Raw genomic sequence first — 7,334 nt, 5'->3', positions numbered from 1 at the left:
AAAATCCAATTCAATTCATTTATTTGCCGAAGCAATTGCCTAACATAAACCTTATTTTACATAATACATTTACATAATTACGAAAAAAACAGCGACATCAGACAAACTTGTAAATATGCATGTAACATGGTAGTGCGTCTATACTAATTAGTAAAAGATACAGTAATAGGTTAGGAGTAAACAGAAAAGTGAAATAAGAATTTTAAGATGGACACAGTTTAGAATTAATTACCAAGGTCTTTATGTTTAGTAGATTGGATACAATGTCTTCCAAGATTGCGTAATTGAGTTACATTTTGAAGATTTAAAAGTGTAATCAGTTTAAATGCAGAAGGTGTTGTTTTCATTGATACTGTTTTAATACATGTAGCACGCAGATCAGAGTAGAACGGATATTGCAAACTAAAGCGAAATTTGTCTTCAATAATATTAGTGTCACAGAGACTGGAGGTCCTAATTTCACGTTCAATATTTCTGTAACAACTAATTTCAATATTTAGTTGATGACCAGAACATCAGCATTTACAAATGTAACTTCTAAATGCAAAAGAAAGCTTTTTTGTTAAAAAAAAAGTGTTGGAGGCAGTGATTATTAGTTAAGTGCTTGTGAATAAACATTTTGTGAAGAAACTGAGAGAGTAGCATACATTTCTTGAATAAATGCATCTCTTAAACGAATTGTAACATCTGTGACAAATACTATTATTATTAACATTCTGAAGTATTCAGACATATGACATGAAAACGTTTTCAAGAAGGTGTTTGATACGCGTAGCCCAAGTTGTAGATAAATGGCCTTCAAAATACAATTGTTAGTTCATAATGATATCAGCCAGTATTTTAAAATAGTGTTTTATATATTCATCCGATTGAATATCGATATTATATATATATATATATATATATATATATATATATATATATATATATATATATATATATATATATAAAGACCAGGTAATGGAATATAAAAATAACAGGAATAATAAGCACGAACAATTGCCTTTTATTGATGAACAATTAAAAATAGAATCAAAACACTGGAAATTTATTATCACTGACTGTCTCGTGGTAGTTTTGACCATCATAAACATAAGAGACAATAGGCATTCATGCTCCCACTCCACCCCTACTCCCAAAAGGGGAGCATGAATGCCTATTGTGACCAAAACTGACAGGTGTAAAAGTGTCATGAGTAGTTAGTCTGTATAAAAATACCTTTGTAAATTGTGTGTGCATATTATTTACAGTATGATAATTGTTCTTAAGTTACTGTTTTGTCTTATTCGGTGTAGTGGCCCACTGAGCTGCTAAAACCCACTCTTAGTCTTTGATATTTATATTAATTGATAAACCTTATTGAAAACCATTTAACATAATTTGTTATCGATGGTATTGTTGGTTGGGACTAAGATACCATAGAGCCCAGAGTCTGATATGTCATATGTTAGGCAAAATTAGTTTTTGAAAATGATCAAAATTGACAAAGCAGGCACATGTTCAGTAAGTTATGCAAGTAGAAATTTGTTTTGAAGAGGGGTGTTTAGACCATGCTGCCTCACCCCACACCCTATGCACACGCGCCTGCAGCATTACTGACAAAAAGGTACACACTTAAAAATATATAATAACGAGATAATTTATATAACACAAATGTCACATTTTTATAGTTGAATTATTATTATTATTATTATCAAATACCAGTATATAATGTCTAACAGATACTTGTGTTGGTATATCATATAGGCAAGTTATACTTATTAATACATGCTTCGAATTATGGAAAATCTTTTCGAGTTACTTTTAAATGTTTATACATTTATTAGTTGGTTCTTGGTTCTGCTCGTGTAATAAGGTCAACACAGTGTGTACATACTCTTGCAAATGATATAAATGGAAAATATTGGAATAAATAGAAATTACTTAAATAAAGAGAGGCGGCAGTATCCTAAGTTAATTAAATAAACCAGAAAGGAAACGGCTTTTCGTTTTGTTTACATTTATTATTTACTTTTTACGTGTACCACCGGACTTAAATTTTGCATTCCTAGGTATATTAGACCTAGTGCATGCATTCCTAGGAGATTAAGTCCGGGCAGACAACTGTTCCTACGGACTTGCATTCCGTTTACACCGGCAATATGGGTTTTTGAAAACACTTCGACCAATTATTAGCGAAGAACGAATCCCCTTCCAAGAAAACAACAACAATAAAAAAAACCACACACAAAACAAACAAACAACACCTTTGATACTTTCGCGAATAACAAAAATTATGCACTTCGTCGTTTAAAATCTTGTAATAACCATCAATGGTCAAACTAGCCATACACAGCGCAAAAAGGTCGCGGCATGTTATATGTAGGTAGCCAACTAACCGGCGGAAGAATTCTTCAACAACAGTTACTGTAACAAGCCGAAGTAATTCATGCTGGCACCGAATATGGTGAGGTGAAATAGTTTGCAGCGCTAATATATATATATATAGATATATTATATATAGAGATATATATTATATATAGATATATATATTAGAGAGATATATCATCTAGATATATTATAGATATATAGCGATTAGATATATATATGAGCGATATATATATTATATATATATCTAGAGGATATATATATATAGAGAATATATATTAGATTATATATATATTAGCTATAGATAGAGATATATATATATAAGATATTATAATATATAGAGTATATATATATCTAGATCTATATACGATAATCTAGATCTATAATCGTATATAATATATATATATATATACATATCTATATGACATATCTATATACATATACATATATAGAGATACATAATATATATTATAGATATATATACATATACATGATACATATTACATACCTAGAGATATAGTATATATATAGATATATATACTATATATATATATATATATATATATATATATATATATATATATACACACACATACTAAAAGGTGGAGTAATTCTATGCTTATCTCTTTATTGTTCAATATAGTTGCCACCACACTTGTAGCATTTGACTGGTTTTGTTTTATATTCCTTTGACACAGAGTTCAGTGTTATGTAAGTTCAACCACCGCAAAACAGCTGTCGTCACGTCCTCGATACCTGACAACTGGGGCTCCATGTAACGGACTCGAATATTGTTGTACTCATTTACCGTAACTCTTCTGTTTTTCCACAATTGCTGTTTCAAGACGTGTCGTCTTGTTCCGCGTGTTTGCTGTCATCACAGTCATGGTTCTGCCGCTTCTCACGCAAACTTTAGCCGTCACTCATCCGTTTCTGAAGACTGCACACGACTTTGTCACAGTAAAGAGTCACCGTTTCTTTCCAGTATACTTTGACAATCTGAAAACGAATGTCCGCTGCAGGAATATTCCTAGCATTGAAAAATATAATTGATACATGGACATATGCTTTGGACACAGCTCCAATCGAGTGGCCATCTTTGACCAACGACCGGCACTATGCAGGCACAATACAGTGCTGCCACATTACGTAACGTTTTTCAGCTAAACGTAAAACGTATTCTGCAATTAAATCAGACCAGACAAGCCTCGGTTTTAAAGACATTATGTGACTTGTAAATTAATTTATGAACTGCCCCTCATATATATACGATTGTGCGCCTCGTGAAAAATCGGATTTTAGCTAACGTCATTGAAAAGTGACATGCGGAGAACAAAAATGAAAACATTAAAATGTGTATATCATTTTAAAAAATAAATGGAAATACATCGGCAACGAGAACTATTTCTAAATGCTTCGTTGTTAAAATGTTCACTATGTTAGTACTTAGTCTAGGCACCAAACTGGAAAAGAGCTCTAGAAAATGGTTGTTAAGACATTTTGGGGTAGAATATGGTATACAATTGTTTTTATATGATTTGGACCTGCTGATTCCAAAAATGCTGTATACCAAACTGAATGTTGTGTTTTTAACCCCCTAAAGCCCCAAAACAAGATGGCCGCCATATTTTATATAATATTTCATTAATCCTCATCTAATTGACATATTATAGTCATCTCAGATCTGTTTTTGACATTTGAAGTACCCAGTAGTTCAATGAAAACAAATTCCACATTTGAAATTCTAAAAGAATCCTTACATTTCTAACATTGGTCCAGCAGAATGTTTGTTGATATAACTCTGGTATATACCAAGACTTAGTAATGCACTATCTCGGTGTGGTCAAAGACATGCTGAAGATCCTAACTTTATGCTATAGTGGGAATATCTGCAGATGGTGAAAGTGCTGTTGATGTTTATCTGTGCTCAACAAGATGGCATTTGGGAGCTACACATCTTTGCATTCCAATGTATGCTTCCCTATTTTAACATATATGATCATACACATTATGCAAAATGGGGTATTATATACCTTGCTGAGATGAATCAATTGCCCAGTGATGTTCTTGAGCGGTTCAGAGAGGGAAACTTTGTAGTGAAGGTGGGGAATTCCAGATTCAACCATGTGGATCCTGATCAGTCTCAGGAATGGCTGAATGGAAGAGGTAAGAGAGGAGGTGGAATAGTTGGAATAACAAAGACCGTATCTGCTTTAATTAGAATGGCTTTATCATTTAACCTACGAGCACAGATTGCAGCAGTCACTAGGCAGCTCTATGATCTTGCACTCGATGATTCATTAGTCCACAAAGAAGCTACCAAGAGCCAAAGACAGAGAAAGTGTGAAGATGAAGAAAGAGTTATACAGGTTCTAAACACTTTTTGTGTGTTCCAAGAAGTTAAACATGATGATGCAACACTGTGCAACATTGCAACGAAGGATCAGGCAACAAAAGTGATTACAGAGTCGTTGCTTCATGCAAGAGACCAATGTTAGAAATGTAAGGCAGAAGCAAGTTGGAGAATGTGTGAGGGACAGACTGATTCTTACTGGTGAAGGACAGTTTGGAAAACAGTTCAGAGATCCTTTGCAAAAGAATAAGTCACTGGCATTTTCCAACATTTATGATGTTCCCAAGGTGACTAATGACAAGGGGAAGACATTGAAAGCAGACAGGTCTATCCTGCAAAGACTACTCATTGCTTCTGAAGCTGGTCGAAATGTTGACTTGAAAAACATACTAAAGCACGGCTTCTGCCAGTACCTCTGTCACTTGCATAGATTGATGATAGTCTTCGCACAGGACACAAATCAGTGCTTATGGAAGAACTAACAAAGAACATATCTTGTCTAGCGACCATAGAAATCCCTAATGGTGCAACACTTATCATTGATAGCTAGGCATTGGTTGTTGCTTTAGGGAATCCGCAAAATGCATTAACATTTGGTGATTTTGCAGATATTTTTGTACAGGCAGTCTACCAATCTGTACAAAGTACAGTCGAATTGATATCCTTTTTGATAGATACACACATCATTCTATCAAGTCAGGAATCAGGGCTAGATTTGTATCAGATGAACTGATCAGACAAGAGTATTGTAGTTACTGGATGATTTACAGATGGAACAGATGTCAGAAGCAACACTTCAGACAGCAACATCACACAGTTACAAGGTTACCATGAGGAGGCCGATACTCGAATTGTGCTTCACTGTGTGAAATGAAGTTCCGACACCATTGTGGTTTCTGAAATAGACACTGATTTTTTACTGCTGCTCATTGTACATTATGCAAGAATGAAGTGCACCAATTTGTGGTTAAAGGGAGGGACACACAAAACACAAAAATTCATTTAAGTAAGAGAGGTTATTGATACACATGGTTTAGACCTCCCAACAGCTCAACTTCTTCCTGTACATGCACTAACAGGCTGTGATACAACTTCATACCTCTCTGGTCACACCAAGAAAACAACTCTTGATAGTTTCTACAAGTACAAAGAACTGCTTGATGGGCTTGGTAAAGAGCCTCTAACAGAACATACAATGCATAATGCTGAGTCATTAATTTGTAAGATCTATAAATTTCCCAATGCAGCCACTACAAACAAGGCCAGATATGTACCGTTAAAAAATGCACAGGATCCATAAATGCTCCCTCCAACAAGTGATACCACATACAAAGAGCTCATTATCAAACCATCATTTGGCTTCAGGCTAGTACATTACTTCTAAATATTCCACCTGCCACAACTATGGGATGGGAACTGAAAGATGACCAACTCCAACCAGTTTTAGTATCCCTACCATCTGTACCAGCATCCTGTTTGCAACTAATTGCACGCCAATGTGTTCCTCTCAGAAATATAAATGCAGAAAGGCAAAACTGTCATGCACTGGTGCTTGTGAATGTGCAGGTGACTGCATGAACGATGACGTAGTTGACCAATAATAGATTTAATGTCTGTGTGACCCAACGTAAGAAGTCTATATCAGTGTGAGTTTGAATGCAATATTTGAAGTTTATGTTTATATAACAATAACATGTTTCAAATGTTAGTTATTAATCTAATGTTATACTTTGGTGCTAATTTCATCAATTATCCAAAACATAACATGTAAAAACTACAGTGAAGGCCAAATTACGTTTGTAAAAAGAAACAATACAATGTCTTGTTGTATTGAGAAACCACCTTGCAAACTGACCTTGACCTTTCCTGTAAATGACCAAAACCTTGATACTACATACTTCAATTTCTTTTTATTGAATTGCTGGATGCTTAGTATGTCAGAAAAATGTCTTAGATCATTGTTATATCTCAATTAGTTGAGAAGTAATGAAATCATATAGAAAGATTGGCGGCCATCTTGTTTTAGGGCTTTAGGGGGTTAAAAAAACGAAATTCAGCTTGGTATACAGCATTTTTGCAGTCAATAAGTCCTAGTCATATAAAAACGACTGTATACCATATTCTACCCAAAAATGCTTTAACAAGTCTCAAATCTCCAAAATGTGCCTAGACTATACTGGGCTAATCGTTTAACGGAAACAAGCTGAGAATTAAACTAATTTTGTGTCGTGCATTAAATTTTATATGGATTGGGTTTTTTGGGGTTTTTTTTAAAGGTACAAATCATTTCAACACTTTATTTGTACTGTCAGAGGACTATTTGATAATAATACAAATTCAAGCAGTTGTGTTGCTTTGGGCAGCCATTTTAGAAAACGTTTGCATATCAAAATACAGATACATAGACAAAAAGATAAAGAAAAGAAAAGAAAAACAACGCTGGCCGAGAACGCTCGCGTTTATAGATGTATGACTTGATTATGGATTTAAGCTCCGCCTACTGATCTTCATATTACGTCGCAGGTTTATATGGCAGTGAGCTATAAAGGATGATACGGTACGAAATCAGGCAGGTAAAATACGAACAGTGGATCATTCGCAGTGCAGTTAGAAG

The sequence above is a fragment of the Gigantopelta aegis genome, chromosome 13 (assembly GCF_016097555.1).
Source record: "Gigantopelta aegis isolate Gae_Host chromosome 13, Gae_host_genome, whole genome shotgun sequence".
Classification (NCBI taxonomy): domain Eukaryota; kingdom Metazoa; phylum Mollusca; class Gastropoda; order Neomphalida; family Peltospiridae; genus Gigantopelta; species Gigantopelta aegis.
The sequence above is the reverse complement of the archived record's forward strand: the minus strand, read 5'-3'. Positions refer to the sequence as shown.